At 33.2% G+C, this 19,127-nt stretch overlaps 1 protein-coding gene and 1 long non-coding RNA gene across 3 annotated transcripts in view; one reads left to right on the forward strand and one right to left on the reverse strand.

Moving 5' to 3' along the window:
- Nucleotides 1–19,127, reverse strand: part of LOC118185493 (long-chain-fatty-acid--CoA ligase 1-like) — a 236,865-nt gene that overhangs the window by 185,229 nt on the left and 32,509 nt on the right. The gene's annotated exons all lie outside the window — the stretch shown is intronic.
- The window catches only part of LOC118204223 (uncharacterized), a 382,418-nt gene that overhangs the window by 38,142 nt on the left and 325,149 nt on the right, over nucleotides 1–19,127 (forward strand). For both annotated transcript variants that reach the window (XR_015042789.1, XR_015042788.1), the window contains exon 2: nucleotides 2,104–2,313. This is a non-coding gene — a long non-coding RNA (uncharacterized LOC118204223). The remainder of the gene's footprint in view (nucleotides 1–2,103; nucleotides 2,314–19,127) is intronic.

The raw sequence follows: 19,127 nt of genomic DNA on the forward strand, positions 1-19,127 counted from the left end.
CACGGGCTGCGAAGTTGAGGAACACGGCGAAAATGGCTCCAAGTCGTGAATGATAGTGTTAAAAACTTTGAAGTTCCATAAAAAGAACGACTAAATGTCGTAATGACATAATTTTTATATATGTGTACTCCTGATGATGTTAGCTACACGTAGAAACTACTTTTACAACGGTACGTTGAGAACTTCCGCTGATATTAGGCAAAACGGCGGAGCGACAAATACACGTCCTGACAGCACGGCACTCGTAACTATATCTCACTGTATTAGTTAGAGAGAACCAGAGATTCTGGCTAGCTCGCGTCCGCCTTTTTAGGCTTCTCTCTCTTAAGCTATTATTACGCTCGGCCGTACTTTAGGCTCTTGATAGCTTCGCAGTTTATTAGCGTTAAGGGGCCTACTCCGTTAGAAGTTTGATAGCTTCGGCTGTATCTCTTTAGTTAAGATTAGTTTAATTTAGTTCTTATTCTAAGTTCAAACCCGAGTGTCGGCTTTATTGTACAACTCCAAGATGGAGTTCTGTTAAACTTTAGTTGGAATTATAAAGTGTTATTTCACTCTTCTCACTTGTTGTTTTCTATATCAAGAAATCAAACGATTATTCGCTTACCAGTTCTTAAGATTCTTCAAATTCAACTGTAACTTAAAAGTACACAGTACAGAATCTTACAATGTACATATGTCTCTCGCACTGTGAAAAAGCGACGGTACCTAGAGCCAATAAATTTTGAATAACGTAGTCCTCCACGCAAATATGTGCTCTTGGAAGCCCGAATATTGAATTTCAAATTTTATACTTCATATTTTATAAAACTTTAATGAATTTCTAACAACGATTAATAACGATAGCAAGCAGTGGCTGCACTGTACAGTTTAAAGCCTAATTATCTCCAGCGCGGGACTGTATATCGGGAACTCTAAAAGATATACGGTTTTAAAATATTTTGTGATTTTGCACTACACTAAATTTTTTGTGGTGTAAGTGCGAAGAACATATTTAATTAATAAACTTAACAATAAAAAAGGGAAAAAAGTGTTTTGTAAAGCTGTCCTAGTAAGAAAACTGTACATTGATGATAAACTGAGAAAAGTTTAAAAAATGTAGAAAATGTGTACCAAAACTTTATATACCACTGGGAATTCTAAACATATCTGCTTTAAAAAGTTTTATAAATCTGCTTTGAAATGTATAAGGTGTAGGAGCGAAGAAAATGATGCTTAATATAAAGCTAAAAAGACAAAAAGAAATGGGTTAACAGGAGTGAGTGCAACAGCAAACTTGTAGACTGCGAGATCAGAGAGAGCGCAGAACAGCTTAACAAACCCTTTTGGGCAGCTGTTATAATCTTAGCCCTTCCAGAGCTTTCTTTTTTTATTATTAGTCTAAAGGGGCTTTGTCCCTGAAGGACTATTATTTTGGGATTTTGTGTTGAATCACTCTAAATGTCCGTTTTACTTTTCAAACTGTTACCACCAAATGTTAGAGTCTTGTATTATATTTGAAGAAATTAAATAATGAAAAATCTGCATAAATGTACGTATATTTCTCGTATTGTGATAAAACAACGGTACATACGGCCATCGAATTTTGAATGACGTAATCTTCCTGCGAATATGGGCATGGGGAAGACCAAATTTGAAATTTGGAATTGATTTTATTATCAATTTCATATTTAGTAAAATTTTAACGAATTTTTGGTTAACAAACTCAAAGATTTACAAACGAGCAGTGGCAACACTCTACGGAGGAAAAAAAACCTTTTTATCTCATCGCTGAACTGTGTATCGGAAATACTAAAGATAGGCTCATTTTAAAATTATTTTGAGACATTGCTATTGAACTGAATTTTATGGTTTAAGTGCAAAGAACATGATATTTAATAAATAAGGGTAACCCACAAAACGTTAAAAGACGTCTCTTTAGACGTAATTTAATATCTGAAACCTTTCAGATTTTTCTTCTTTTATTTTATATTTTATGCGAATTTAATGAACTTTTGATTATAAGAACATATATTGTTTTTATTGGTAAGTTGTATTTGTGTTCTTACAATCTTACTTTGTAAAGTTATAATTCACTGGTATATGCTTTCGTTTTGAGAATAGTTAGCATATTCAACTGGCACTAGAAGATCTGTAATTAGAACTTCGGCGAGGACACAACTGATTTTTCCTTTTTCCTGGCTCTGTAAGCATTTGAACTGTTTCTAATTGGAATCTTAACTAAAATGCTTCCTGAGAAGAGTTCATCACCACCCGGTTTCTGTCGACTGACGTTCGTGCATCTTCCCAGTCGCCCTTTTAGCGGGAGAGAAGGTAAGTAATCTTCGCTTTCTTAAGGGCATGTTTCGGTGATGTAACTAGTTAAGAAGTCTATCTAACATCTTGGAAGTTCCATGTTTGTATCTCGATGAATGTACAACTGATTCCTCGTTATTTCTGCTGGACCTATCAGAAGTCAAGTAGCAAAATCTCTGAGCACTCGTAGTTCAACCTGAGTATAAGCCAGTTTCCTTTTAAAATTCCTCCACGATGGCATTTCTCCTCTTTGACAAACAGCCTTTGTGCACTTTGCCGTAGTCCAATTCTAGTCCTTTTTCCGGCTCTTCTAGGCTCCAAAAAATCTAATTAGTTTCTACAGTCAAAAGCGGCTCCCGTGTGATAATCCACTTGCTGAGGTGGATGACAATTCGTCTATACGTGGATTTAATCGACTTGATCTCATGCTTTTTCCCAGTCTTTCTTTATGTCTAGTTAGGAAATTTGAAAGTCCAGCAGGGGCGGAAGATAGCTTGTTTTCTGCCTTCGAAACATTTGACGTTTTCTGCGCTTTAATAAAGAGTCCCTTCAGTGACTTCTAATTATTTAACTGTTTTATTGAGGTGTCTAAAGAATTTTTATGAATACTAAATGGAACTTGTTTTAATCATGAAATTAAAAAAAGTATAATTATTAACAGTAATTCACTAACACATCAGTAAACAGCTTAATGATACATATAGACACGTATCTACGTATAACACTAGGAGTGTTAATCTAAATAAGACATTCTCGGTAATTTCCAAATGAGATTACCTTCGGCAAACAAAATAACCTCCAGAAAACACAAGAGGGCATCAAGATGAAATCTATTGCATTAACGTGACAGACCATCGATCAGACTGGGTCTGATTAGGTAGATTATCCTTCGGGTAAATACCACACAGTCGCTGCCTGTAGACCGAAACAAATCTCCTCTCCAGAATTAATCGAGTGATAGTCAGCATCTTGAAGTGTGATTCCGGAAGAGAGGGAACATTATCTCCTCGCAGAAGAGAGAGTTTATACATTATTTATGCTACCGAGCAAAAATTTTATTTCTCAGACTTACACAGAAGATTATTCAAAGGCAGATTTGCGGAAAGGTTAAAGGGTTATTTGTTGAAGTTGTGTTAACAAGCTTTACCTCAAACATGACGTTTAGACGTTAGCAGGAGACAGCATGTCGAACGTAAGAAAGCTTATACAAATCATTTTGACAATTACAGCAGACTGAGATCATTTCGTTGCGTTACGTTATGACAAGGGTATCAAGACGGCTTGAGTGCACTGCGCAAATGAGGTATTTATCTTACTGTAACATCCTACATCCGTTTTTATATTTATAGAATTTTGTAATAACAAAAACTAATAAATACTTCATTAACTTCTTTATCCGAGGTATTTACTTAGTGGGTCAAAATTTTTGTAAATGTCAAATTTTGTAAAATGTTTTTAACTCAGATAATTTGAAATTATGTAATATATTATTTAACCTCTTAATGCACTCAATCGATATAAATCGATTGAGTGCATTAAGAACAGTTTTGAATTAAAACAGAACTACAGTTTTGAATTAAAATAAAGAAAGCGGTTAAAAGAAGTTTGTAAGGATCTTAAGTTTTACTAACGTTTATTTTATTTTAAATCTTTACTATCACTTCTTATTTTCTACTTCCGGCCAGAATTATAAGCGTTAATGTATTTATGCAAAGTTTGTCTGGCGAACGCCAAGTATTTAAGTTGTGGCTTTTTGCCAAGCGAGAGAGAGGAAGCAGTTAGTCGAAGCAGGCCGCTTACCTTAGAAGTTTTACTCAGTTGCTGGTTGCCTTCCAGGCCAGAGATTTTAATCCTCTTGATAATTTTTAAACGTATTGTAGTGTTCACAGTTCTCTGTACTACATACGGCTTCCTGTTAATATAAGGCCAATCTTCCACGTTTATTATTTTAAAGTTAAATTAGAGTTTAGTTTTATTTTTATATTTTTACGTTAGACCACAAGTAGCAGGTCTGTGTATTCCGAAGTACGGAAGTTATTGTAACTAGAGAAAAATAAAGGGTTTTGTATACCCTTCTTGTGTATCCTGTCTACTTCCCACAGTGATTGAACATAGCTTTAGTAAGCTCTCTGTTCCGAGTCAGGTCCTTGCATGTTCCCGAAGAAAGTAAGACGGAACATTGAACCTGATAAGTTGAGTTAAGGGGACTCGTACACCTTAAAACCCATAAGATCTTCGAATATGTGACTGTTACAAGAATTAGGATAACTTATTTATTTAAAAAGCAATTACTTCCAACTTTTTACAGCTCCTTACATAATATAGCTGCTTTCTGAAATAGTAATCAGAAAGTCTGTGTTGCTTCAAATATTTTTATATTTTAATCCGCTTTGTGACAAAATCTTTCGTCATGTTTCCACCTTGCGCGCACAGTTTAAAACATTCTCTTGCATAATTTAATTCCATATTTAATATATAGCTTTTATAACATTTGGAAACTACTGTAAACCAAAAATTCTAAGAATTTCATGTTAAATTTTTATTTTATTTGGAGTTGAGTTTATAAAATGTATTTTATTAAAAAAATCTGTCATGTTTTCGTTCATAAAATTTTTTAATATTAAAATATTCACCAGATTTTTGGTTCAGTTAAACAATAGGGCCCATATAAAGAATTCCATCAAATTTCAAGTATGTACCAAATTTCAAGTAGAACAACATAAATCAATCATTTTTAAAGCAAAAAATGTACTATATAAATACATTTAGATACGTTTGGCGCGGCCGATTGCAACCAAAATACGAGGTGCACATCTACATGTTATTGTAGTCCTATATACAAAATTTCAACGTTCTGAGGCTACTCGTTTTTGAGTTATGCGAGATAAGTACGTACGTACGTACGAACGAACGTACGCACGTACGTACATACGTTCGTACAAACGCCACGAAAAATTCTCTTCAGAATTCATTTTAAAACAGTTTTATAATTTTTTTTGGAGGAAAAAGAGTCTTTTATTCTGTCCTTACGTACATATATCACGCAAGAACATCGTTAAATTGCATTGCAAAGCGGTCGAAATGGATATTTTCGTTGAAATATGCTGCCTGCAACTTTTCGCGATTACAATGCTTCCTCTTTACTTCGTACAAGGAAGTAAAAATGGTAGAAAAAAGTCAGCTTTCTGAAATTGTTTTGGTGCATTATGGGGTTAATATTATTTTACGCTTTGTGCCATAAATGAAATTCATTCAGAACATGTTAGTGTGTGTATTCGATATCATAGTAATGATGCAAAAGATTTAGTAGATTTGTAAGGAAGTATTACCTTCACTCGTGCGTTCTCTTGTGATGTAAACCAGCTAGAAGATATTTGGTTCGAATCCTGGGTAGAGTATTAACTCAGGGTTTTTGGAGTTCAACTCTGAATAAACTTTTCGAAGTTTATCTCCGAAAGGTGTAGCTTTATAGACAAAATAGCAACATTATTTTACGTAGTAATTTATGACAAAATACCGTTGCTCATTCACCTGATTTTAAATTTCACACTGAAGTGTTTATCTTCCAGTTCCCAATAATGTTTGAGGATTAAGACGACAATTCATCATTACTTGGGTTTATCCACTGGGTCTCCTTCCTCTATTCCCAGTTTACCATTGCGACTGAATCTCCTCAGTGGCGAAGATTATAAGGGTTATCACTATATGAGCTGATATCACTCTCATTTAGCAATCGGAGGATCCCGAGGGTTTCTCAATCCGAGAATTACTAATATCTCTACACAGTTAGTTAAACATTTGCATTTAATAAACAAATAGAAACTTCGTTTAATACTAGTCCTGTTGAAAGGTTAGTGGTAGGCAAAGAGAAGTACAAGACCTTCAGATTATAACTTGTAGAAAAGTATTTAAAATGGGATAGAACTCAAGCAAATAACCTTCGTGTGTTTTTTCTGACTGAAATAATACAGCCTTTTACATAATGTAATTTTAGGGAAGATTTTTGAAGAGACGAAATATATTTATGAAGTATTTTTTTAATTAAAGGAGATCACATTCTAATATTTTTTTTTGCTTCCAAAGGCCCTTGGCTATTTTAAAATCAGTTTAATTATTTTCAATACTTTTTTTCAGTATAAATCAAGTTTGTTGTTAAAAAACTAAGTAACTTAAAAATAAAGGATGATCTTTGAATATGTATTTTGTTTAAGATAAAAACTTTAGTACATCTCTTGAGAAATTATGTTTCACGAAGGAATTATTTTCTCATAGTCTCAAATGCTCCGAATATATTCCTAGAATATCTAACATAGAAATACCTTCCAGCTTATACACATGCTATTATTATTCAGGATAAAAAAAGCGGATTAAAGGAACAAATTAATGATTCCAATAGCTGAACGCTTACAGTACTCATCTGGAAGTTACAGTTCTCTAGTTCAATTTGTTGTCGAATAAAAACTGTAAAGACACATCTACTTAAACTGAAATTTTGAATATATCAGTTAGATTCTATGGTTGATATTATAAGCTCCCTACCAAGGCACGTCTTTTTTCCCAAATAAGAAAGCTTATTCATTTCTTGATAATCAGCAGAATGTATTGTAAATACACAAAGTGCACTCACTATAAGAAGTATTGTTCTGTTTTTGTTTCTGTTTATCCCAAGCATTAACTCACAAATGAGCCCCTGAGCGACAAGAGTATATGATGATGTCACAAATGAGACACACATATGGACATATATGGACATATATATATAGACACACATATGGACATATATATATGGACACATATGGACTCACAAATGAGCTCACATATGGACTTACATACACATATGGACTCACAAATGATCCCCTGAGCGACAAGAGTATATGATGATGAGAATGATCTTCGTAATGTAAGTTTTAACTGAAATCACCCCAGAGATTGAAACCTGAGATCTTCAGATTCACTCCCTTTCCAAGAAGCCCTCTGACAACTACATTTGGAAGAGAAACTCATAAATGTAGAATTTAAAACAAGGCAAAAATTAAAACTTTGATTGTTGTCATATATTTTGGATAAAACTCGATCGATCTCGATGGTTGATAAGACATAGATCGTTGTTTTTCACAAGCAAAATATTTTTAAAATATGTTGCGCCATCTGTTCGAGAAAGGAAAGGCTAAGAGAAACTAGATTTTAATCAATGTCAGAAGAACTAGATTTTAGTTAATGTCATAATATAAAGCAGATTTGTTTTGTAAATGGAGACAATTTCAAGGAAATTCAGTTTACAAAGTGAAGAAGCTTTATGGATTATTTTCACATAGCTCTAACCAAAACAGTGATTAAGTGGCCAATTTCGATCAACTAGGATTGATTTTTATATTTCTTTTAGAACACAGGATTCGTGTTCTTTGACGCGAAAGTTCAACGTTGTTTTACTTTGGCCGATATATGTCAAGCCATATTGTCAAGATATGCTATAAATTACCCAAAAGTTAGTCACAGATAGGAACTTTAAAACTCAAATAACGAATTTATTAATAAGTGAAAATATGACCTGAAAGCTGAACGCTTGGAAAATGTGAGCGATTTCGTAACTAATTGATGGTTAAAACCGTACAACAAGAAGATTGATGAGCTTGTTTCTTACAAAGGAATGCATTTGATGATGGCAAGAGGAAATAGTCTAAAGATTTTATCAATGGTTTGTAGAGACATTACGCTATTTTGAAGCAGGAGAGATGTGAAAAATGAACAAAGCCTTCTCCGGGAATCGAACCACGACCTCCGGAATACGCGTCCAGTATGTTCACCACTACATTACGAAAGCATACTAAGAAGGCGGGAAGAATACCTTATATACCCCCCTTTTAAAGGACGACTGGGGTTTAGGGGACACAATCGCCAAATCCTGGATGTGGAGAATCATCATCCAATACACTTTTTTAGTTCAAGCGCCAGTGTAGAAATACTAGGTTCCTTTTGGAAGCAAGAGATATGAAAATGAGCAATGCCCTCGACGGGACTCAAACCACGGTCCTCTCGAATTCCCACCGAGTGTGCTGACCACTACACTACGAAGGCAGGCTAAAAAGGCGAAAGAAATATTTTAAAGGACGACTGGAGTTTTCAGCGGACCCAATCGTCAAATCCTGGTTGTGAAGAATTATCATTCACCAACGTTTAGTTCGGGCGCCACTGTAGAAACATTAGATTATTTCGAAGCAGGAGAAATGTGAAAAATGAGCAACACCTTCGCCGGGAATCCAACCACCGACTTCCGGAATATGCGTACAGCGTGCTGACCACTACACTACGAAGGCATGCTAAGAAGGCCGGAGAAATGCCTTATAGTTTAGGTTACTAAAATATGGCAAAGCACGCAAAAAGACTACCCGTCTAAGAAAAAGGATACCTTCGTGATGGACTTTCTATAGAAAACTGATTCATATTCATGCTACGCATAAGGAAAATCAACTCAATCAAAAGAATGCAGCCAGGCCTATTCGGTTGAGATGTAACTTTTAGTATTCAGCTATCTTACTAAGTTGCCCACTGGTATTTCAGATTTTAATCAATGAATATGGAACAAAAATCTTTGCTACTAAACAATCCGTTTCAAAGCATTAAACAGTAACTGAGCCCTGACCCGTTAGCGAATAAACATTCTCCATTGACAGTTTTACAGAGGCTGTTCACATATTTTTTAGACGATGTATATTGTATTCACAAAACTAAATTACATAAAATTCTGGTAAAAATACTGTGCTTTAAATGTTCTATTTGACATCCCTTATTCTGAACTATCTTTCGACACTGCAATTTCCAGGATAATAATGCCTTTTGAAGTGGCAGAAGAGATATTCTATCCCATTACTCCCGAACAGCTTTCCAGAATCCTGTTAGGGTTTTGGGATAACGTTTGGATAATGCAGATTTTAAAAGTCCGAAAGCACAAAAATCCATAGGTGACACATCGGGAGATTTAGTAGGGATATCAGTGAAGGGTATGGCCTTGATACCAGTATTTTGTTCCATTTCTTTTAGGAAATTTACAGTGGATTTTGATATGTGACTGCTAGCTTTGTCTCACAGATTCATGGCACTGTGGGGAAAGCGATGGTATTTCATTCAGAAAAATTAGCGATAAGATATGTTCCTGATAGTATTTGGAGTTAATCATGAAATTTTTTTGCACTCCCTTTATTTTTATTTTTTATTTTTTTTCTTTATTTTTAACTTGCCATTATAAGAAAAACCAGCAACAATCATGAATCCCTTAGAAAAACGTTCTTTTGATTCTTTGAACCATGTACTTAAATTTTTGTCTCCTCTTTTATGATAATGAATGGCTCTTTTTTTTTGTTACAATCATTTAAATACACCCATGCTTCATCTGTTGTGAAAATTGTTTTCCATTTTTCTTTGGATAATTGTTTTTCATATAGAATTCTGCAGCGTGTCCTGCGTTGAGCGATATGCTTTGGAAGAAGACGATGCACATTGCGTTTTTTCGCTTTCTTAAGATTTAAATCAACGTTTATCATTTTGTTTACAGTGGACACCGAGCATTTTAATGATTTTGAAACTGTCCTTTGACTAGCGGGATTTTCTTTTAACATTAAACAACGTACCTTTGCAATAGTCGAAGATGTCCGTTTTTTCCTTGGATACATGTTTGGAATTTTTATCCTACTTGAGGCTCCAATTTGACATTTTCTTTCTTTCTTGTTGATGATATTACCTATCGACGCTTTAGATATCAAAAAACCATGACTCTCACATCGTTTTTGGATAACGGAGTATGTATATTTCTCTTCGGAAAGAGCGTAAATGTAGCCTTCGAACCACTGCTTTGTGAAATTCGCTATTTTGAATAAAAACAAAACTTTCAAGCCACAGACGATAATTTTGACTTTTAAAAACATAGTACAATTGCTATTTCTTAATTTGCAGCAAACGATGTTCTATTACCGCTTACCAAATTCGTCTATAAAATGCGCGAACTGCCTCTGCACTTATTGAGCAGCACAAAAAATTACTTAAAAAGAAAACATTACATATAAGAGAATTTAGTGCACACAAAGCATTTTCTCAGGGAATGAAAGAATAAAAATTCTTCACATGTTTATCAAATACGAATCGTAGAAAATAAATCAATAAAATTCTTCAGCTTACTAATCAACAGAAACCCCAATCAAAATTAAAATTTAAAATACTCGTTAGCTGCATAATATTTCACAATTTTGAACCTTCGTATTAGTTATACACCATAACTCTCAACTTTCCCTTTCCTCCAGTGAAAACTCCTGTAAAGCTATTAATCTAAGAACTGCAATTTAACAAATATAAAACTTTGGCGTAGTAAATCGGTAACGAGAAATTTTAAGCCCCGGGACATCTGCGACCGGTAATCGATAGGTCCTGTGTTTCAAAGCGGAGGCCAACGAGAAAATATTTTAATTAAATGTCATTTAAAGCTTTTCGTACTCACTTATAATTAAGCATCGTGTATCATTAAGGAAAGAGTTTTCATTCCGAATGGCAGCTCTAATGGTTAGGGATTAGTTATGATGCATTTCAGAATAACGATCAGAGCCCTGATTAAGGTTCTTGGCACACGTAAGGATAACATTTGTTCGAACTGTTTTTAGATAACTTGAACTACCATTGTTTAATGAATTCAATTTATTTGAATGTTTTTAAATAAAGGTAAGAAATAGGTACCGTATATTCTGAAGTATTACACGCAGCTATAATTTAAAACTATATTTGAAAATTTTTATGTATAATCGCCCTATAGAGTGCATCCTTTTCTTTAGGAAGAAACTCGAAAGGTACTTGTGTCCGAATGAATCGTTTGAAGACATTCATTCGAAGATTTTCCCCCGGCGTTAGAACAATGGTATACTGAATTGAAAAACGGTAAAAGGAACAATGAGTGGAGGAAAATGCTTGAGGGAGTAAATAATTCGGTAAACACAATGGGTTGTATTCAATGCAGAGGTGCACAGGAATGTTATTCCAGGGTTTCAAGAAAAGACGGACGTAACTTGGCGTACGAATGCAGCACTTCGGGTCCTTATGAATTCGCGGAATTAAGAGACATTTTCCCTCTCCATAGTCATTTGACTTTGCGCTTTAGTTGAAATACAGTTGAGGTAGTGTTTCTTTTAATAATAAATATGGGTCCCGCCAAATGAAATAAATACTGCGCTGGTTTCAAAGGCAAAGTTTGCGAAAGAAAATGGAAGTCCTGCTGCAGCAAGAATTTTTGGTCTTAGTGAAAGCTCCATACGTAAGTGGAAGAAAAATTAAATCTCAGTAATTAACATGCCAAATAATAAATCATTACTAACAAGATAAATCAAAATTTAAAATACTCATTATTATTACGCCAAAGAATAAATCATTAATTAACATGCCAAAGAACTTTCAATAAAGAATAACAAAATGACTTATCCTAAAATAAAGTGTTGAGAATTTGGTTCTAGAAAATCCCCAGAATGCGTTAATTGTCGCAAGAAACAGCGTAAGTTTATTTGCCTTAAAGTGGGCAAAATGAAAGTGAAAAATTTTAAAGAAAATGTGAGTTAGTGTAGTAGATTTATGGCAAGGAATAATTTAGTTCTACGAGAAAAAACGAAAGTTTCTCAAAGGCTTCCGAAAGAGTTGGACAACAAATTGATAAGTTTCCGTAAGTATGTTGGCCCACCAGCGGCCGAGCGGTAAAGTCGCTGAACACTGGTAGTTCGGTCCGAGGTTTGAGTCCCACGAACGGGCTGGCCGCATGGGCGTTTTCGTGGTTTTCCCCATGTGTAACATGTATACGAGCCAGTTTCCCTTAGAAAGTCCTCCACGAAGGCATCCCTTCCCTTAGGCAGATAGCCCTAGTGTGCTTTGCCATAATTAAATACACCAACTCCACCGTAAGTATGTTATTGACCTAAGAAGGCTAAAAGTTATTTACTGTCACATGTTGGAAATTGTAAACTGTACTATAATAAGCAAGTAATATGCACCATGCAAGTATTAATTAATATCATTAACTATTAATTAATTTCTTGGTAAATGTAATCAATATTATGTAATGTGTGTACTATGTACCATGCAAGTCTGTAAACAATAATGAATGCATAATTATGTTTAATTAATATTAAAATATTGAACGGATTCGGATGCAACGTACCTTAGACATAAATAAAAACAATTTCTGAGTAAATGCAATATATAGTATGTAACGTGTGAGAATATGTACCATGCAATATGAATGTATATGCATCAAGCAAGTTTGAATAGGGTATAGAACATATAATAGTCATGCAAGTCAGAATATGGTAATAGGTAAATGAAATTCTGCAAGTCTGAACATAACGAAATTGAGTACTATTAAATTTCTCAGTAATTGTAATCTGTACTATTTAATGTGTGCAACATGTACCATGTTAATATTATTGTAATATGTAACATGCTAATATTCTCAGCAATTGTATTTTTTTTTTTTGTAACTGTAAATTGTAAATGTGTGTAATATGTACCATGCAAATATACCCCATGTCTCAGTAATTGTGTGTAATATGTACCATGTCAATATTCACAGTACTATTTAGTGTGTATAATATGTACCATTCTAATTAATTAGCATGTACTATTTAATGTACGTAATATGTACCAATGTGTGTAATATGTACTATGCAAACTGTAAATAATAATTAATGCGTAAAGCCAACCTATGTGTTAACCTAACAACCCAACTATACATACTTATAGTAAGAATTGAATCAAACAGGTGTAAAGTACCTTAAACATAAATATTAAGTACCCTAAACAAAAGTATTAATCAATCTCTCTGTGTGTAATATGTACCATGCAAGTCTGTAAATAATAATGAATGCATTAACCTAAGTATCTAATCATGTATAATTAACCTAAGTATCTAATCATGTATAATTAACGTAAACATTGAACCTTACGGATGCAAAGAACCTTAAACATAAGTCATATTCAATTTCCCAGTAAATGTAATGTGTAATATTAAATGTGTGAAATATGTACCATGCAATATGAATGTAAATGCACCATGCAAGTATGAATAAGCAAGTCCGAATATGGTACGGCATGTGTAATAGTCGTGCAAGTCAGAGTATGGCAATGTGTACCATGCAAGTCTGAATGGGTAGCGATAACCTAAGTACCTACTTATGTCATTCTAGATAAGGGCGGGCGTGGTGCTCATACCAATTAACCGTAACGGTAGAGGGATGGTGCCCACGTCCTCCGTCACTCACTCACTCACATGTTGGAAATATGGACGAAAACTGGGCAATATTTGATATGACAGAAAATAAAAGAATTGATGTGAAAGAAAAAAAAATGGTTCACATAAAAACAAAACGTTGCAGAAAATCTCACCTCATCATAGTGCTTTCCTACTTAGCGAACGGTACAAAATTAAAATGCATGGTGATTTTTAAAGTATAGAAGATACCGAAATGTGATTTTCCAAGGGGTGTTTGTTCTTATTCAAGTAGACGGGGAAGGATAGATGAACGAAAACGATGTGATATTGTGTAAAAGGAATGTTTGGCATAAAGCTTCCTGTTGCCTTAAAAAATCCAGAGCGTCTTTTAATTTGGGACATTTTCCGAACCCATCTAATGGATAAGCGAAGAAATTGTTGAAAACGTGTAAAACAGACATGGTGGCTATTACAGGCGGATTAATGCCATTAGATCAGACTTTAGATATGGGTTTGAATTAAAAGCAAACTTAAAATGACAATGGAATAAGTGAGTTAGAAGGTGAAAAAGCATTTACAAAATGAGGCGAAATGCGTCATGCCAGTCTAGAAATACAGTGTATGTGAATATTAAAAGCATTTAATGAAATCAAACTCGACATAGTTCAAAAGTCATTTAAAATGTGCAATATATCTAACAATTTAGATGGAACGGAAGGTGTTTATTTATTTATGGATCAGAGAAACAGTGATGATGAAGATGAAACAGAATTCGATGACATGGCTGAAGTTGTAACTGGAAGATGACTAAGATGAACTTTTCATATTATCCGATAAGGAGAATTTTTAAGTTCATAAGATACGTCAGTTTGTTTTAATAAATGGCATTTAGTTACATATAAAAATCTAATTCTTGTATGTTCAACGTACCCGTACAATACGCACCCGTATATTTCTATTTAATTTTTTGTATTAATAGTGCGCGTTTTGCTCGGAATGTACAATAATTTTAGTATATTATCGGGAATTTGAATGGAATGAAAGTTGTTAGTTTACATAGGATAGAGTTGTAAATTTCTGAAAATATTTAATTAATATATCTATTTGATTGTATTATTTTTAAGTAATTTTATAATTATAATGCTTTTCTTTTATTTATTAACTCATTAATTGCTCGTTTTGTGTATAAATTTTATACTGTGTCACAATTTTATAACGGACTTTCAAATTATTGCCACCAAATATCATCGCTCTGAATTATTTTTAAAGAAATGAAATAGTGGAGAATCTGCATGCATGCATGTACGTTCCTCGCACTGTAAAAGAACGAGAGTGCCTAGAGCCATCAAAGTTTGAATAACTCAGTCCTCCACTCCAATTTTGAATTGCGATTTTGTTAGAGCCCAAAGTGGGAGTTAGACCAGAATGGCTATGAGTCGCGAAACGGTATTTTTCGTCGAATGACTTTAAATGTCCGAATCACTTTTTAAATTGTTGCCACCAAATATCATTGCTCTGTATTATATTTAAAAAAATGTATAATGAAGAATATACATGAAAGCATGTGTGTGTCTCACACTGTCAATAAACAACGGTACCTAGAGTCATCAGATTTTGAATAACACAATCCTCCACACTAACATGGTAACTTGAAAGAACGAATTTGGAATTTGTTTTATTGTCTATTTTATATTTTGTAAAACTTTAACGAATTTTGGATTGCAAAACTTAGCAGTTTCAAAGTGAGCAGTGGCAACTCTGGAGGTAATAAAACATTTTTATGTCCAGCGCACGAGACTGTCTATCGGAAATTCTAAAGATATGCTGTTATATATTTTTAGACCAGTGAGGCGTTAAGCCACTGGTGCTCTCAAAGCGTGTATGTGTCTGTAAATAAATAAAAAAAATGAACGCTCTTTGGGGCGTAATATAAAATCTGAAAGCTTTTCGATTTTTTTTCATTATTTATTTCACATTTTGTAAAACTTCAATTATTTTTTCATTAGCAAACTCAACAATTTATAAAAAGAGCGGTGGCAACACTGTACGCATCAAAACACTGCTATCTCCAGGCGCGAAAGTGTCTATCAGAAATTCTAAAGATATACTCTTTTTAAATATTTTTAATACAATTTAGCGTCAGCCCAAATGCTCTTGAAACGGATATGTGTCCTGAAAGGAAACAAACGACCGTTTGAGCGTCGTAATATAAAATATGAAAACTTGTAAATTTAAAAAAAATATTTTCAACTAATTCCAGTAAAAGTGCAAAACTAATCCTGACACATTTTATTACTATGATATCTCAATTTACTTAACCAAAATATCGTTTGTTTACGGCTAGAATTTTCTACGTAGCTAATCGTTTGCATCGATCCAGTTAACATGCTATGTCATGAATTCGAAAGCTGAAAAATAAAGGGCAAAATATGTTGCTATAAACAAAGAATTAATCCTGATTTTTTTTTAAGTACATTGTGATTAGATACGAAACTTGATAATTTGTTTGCAATACCGTGACAAAACGGCAATCATCTGCGTGAATTATAATATATTTAACTCGAACATAGAAGCTTCGGTTTTGTACTTCCTTATACGAAGTAAAGGAAGTATTTAATCGCGAAAAATCTTTTCATATGTCAACGATTTCATATTTCATTGAAATCGCTAGGATATGAAAACATTTTTCGCGATTAATCATATTTATATTATATTCGATATATCATAATCTAAAATGGGTTTAAAATAGATTCAAGACAGATTTTTTTGTGACGGCTGTACGTACGTATGCATTTATCTCAAATATCTCAAAAATGACGTTGAAAGTTTGTATATATAACTGCTGTAACGTGTAGTTGTGCTTCTACATTTTTTGTTGCAATCGGCCGTACCAAACTTACATACATGTATATATATATATATATATATATATATATATAAATTTTAACAAACATGTATATACGTAAAAAAGCAAATTTAAAGTTAAAATAATTAAAAAAAATGTGCAAACATATAAAAGATTTAATTTTCGAACAAATCTACAATATCATTTAAATTCAAATAGCATAAGTAAATTAAGTGCAAAACCAAACCATGAAAATAAATTCACCAATTTAGCAATTTAAATTAATCTAATTTTTTTTTTTTTAAATGCATAAGTGAATGAATGTTGAGCAGGCAGGAGACAGACTTATCAAGGGGAAGTTTCCTCCAAACCTAACTCTTCAATCATTCAATTCGTGTTTCGGCATTCATGCAGGCAAGGGTAAAAGTCAAAAGCAAAAGTAAATCCATAGTGAAGAATGTTCAAAAAGAAATACCAACAAAGTTGTACCTTGAGAAATTAGCAATTAAAAATTAAAGGTCCAAAAGGAAAATACAAATAATGAAGTATTTTGAGAAATAAGCAATGTATAGTATTAAATTTTTTTTAAAAATTAAATTTTCCAGAAAAATTAATCCAGAAACCAATGCATCTTAGAAACCCTTGTCTACAGAAACCTTCCCGACACGAATATGCATATCAATCAAAAAGAAACTAAAAAGGAACTAGACATAATTTAAATAAACCAATAAGAAACTTAAAAGAACGAGTTCATAATTTATAAAAAACAAATATATACTTAAAAATAATTACATATCTAGAAAATACTTAAATACTACATAAAAAATACTTAAAAAATACTTAAAAGCTATAGTGTTGCGAGGCCCCAACTTGTCAGCAACAGTAGTAGTGACTGCTATGAACTGTAAATTACACAAACTCGTAAGAAGGGTTTAAATCCCTTTTTATTCCACTTTAGAAATAACAGCTGCGTTCACTTGACGCTCACAAACTACGCCGACCCGGCGGTTTAACAAAACAGAAATGTGAACCTAAAAATAAATGATAGGATGAATAAATAACGAGATCACTACCTACGAGGCTCTGAACTCGTAACTAACTTAACCGCGTTCTAAGATACAGCTGAGATTCAGCAAGCTTACTGATTAAGCAGTTGAAGATTCAACGAACTGCCGAAATAGGCACACAGGCCAAAAAGCGCGGTTCTTAAATTTCTACCTAGCAACCTTCACGCTCGGGATTCAAGAAGCACCCATACAAACTCGTTTCCCTTCTATTTAAACTCAACTTACTTCTGCTAAAATTTAAAAATATTTAAATAATATAAATCTAGGAAAAAATCAAAGAATATCCTAAAAGTATGTAATTCAAGTTTTAATTTTAACTGACCAACTATTTAGGGTAGGGAGTTTAGTAGCTGAGCCAATCAAGAGATGTAAGTTTGCTCTGCAAATATAAGTTTGCTCTCTCTCTCTCTCTATATATATATACCAACTAGGCCAGTTTTTTTAATTCTTATGTGTTGGTAAGCAGTGCATTTGTTTGCTTTAAAAGTAATTGAATTATTCTGTTCTTAAGTTTCGGTTAAGGTTTTATGGCTTCAGTTAAGTTGAATGCAATAGTTGTAGAATCATTAGAATCATCAACAATTTAAAATTTTAAGTCGTACTAAGCCTAGCGAGGCCGCCGTTTGTTTCCTAGTAGACTAGTGAATTATCACAGTTTGTACACTAAATTCAGTGTCTTTTTGACAAGTGGGACCAAAAATAAACTTTGTGCACCGAAAAATTTGTTTTTCCGCCCGCTGGCCAAACTGCTTGCTTTTGCGTAGAAACTATAATTTTAATTATAAAAACTGTATTTTAACTGTAGTTGGTCTTTTATGTTTTTTTGTATTTTACAAATTTTAATCATGCTTTAAGATTTTATGCGTTTTTACCTTGCCGCAAAGTGAGAACTAAATTAATTGAATGATAATTATATCTACAAGGAAATGTAAAAAATAAGCTTAAATGAAACGCAGTAAACGAGTAAATTATATGGTGCCACATCAGATATTTTAAACCTAGTGTGAATACCATACTGGTTACCTTTTCTGGTTTTAAATGCATAATTCATGTGAAAATTGTTACTGAGATACAGACAGGGAATTGCATATTTTACGAAGGTAAAATGTTCAAATTTTTTGCAAAGTATTTAGTGCGTTAAGTTGAAGCTTAATTTAATAACTTAGGTCTGCTGCACGACAATGCACTATCACAGAATTCTGTTTTCAAGCACGCTTTAGGGAAGAAATGGTCACAGGCAACCTCCTTATTCCCCAGATTGAGCCATTCATACTACTTTCTTTGAGTCTTATCTAAAAATGGGCGTGATTTTAATAGCTTTGAAGACAGAAAACCGTCAGTAATGCTATTGTAATGGGTTTTATGAAGAAATAATACATGTACGCATATGTACATGGTAAATGATATGTAGATATATAAAGACTGAAGTACAGGAAGTAAATATTAGGACTAACTTGGTGCAAAATCGAAAACTGAAGTTTTCTTTAATTTTAGATTTTATATATACCATGTCTTAAAATATTGCGAATAAACTATGTTAAAACTTAGTCTCGTGTTTTAGCATTAAGAATAAATCAACATAAATTAAAAAATGAAACTTCAGTTTTTATATTCAGTGCAAAATATAATTAAATTAAAATCAATAAATTATATCGTAGTTTGAAAATTTAGTTACATAAGGCATAAAAAC

The sequence above is a fragment of the Stegodyphus dumicola genome, chromosome 8, assembly GCF_044657685.1.
Source record: "Stegodyphus dumicola isolate Sdum_Otavi_A_Nest chromosome 8, ASM4465768v1".
Taxonomy (NCBI): Eukaryota; Metazoa; Arthropoda; class Arachnida; order Araneae; family Eresidae; genus Stegodyphus; species Stegodyphus dumicola.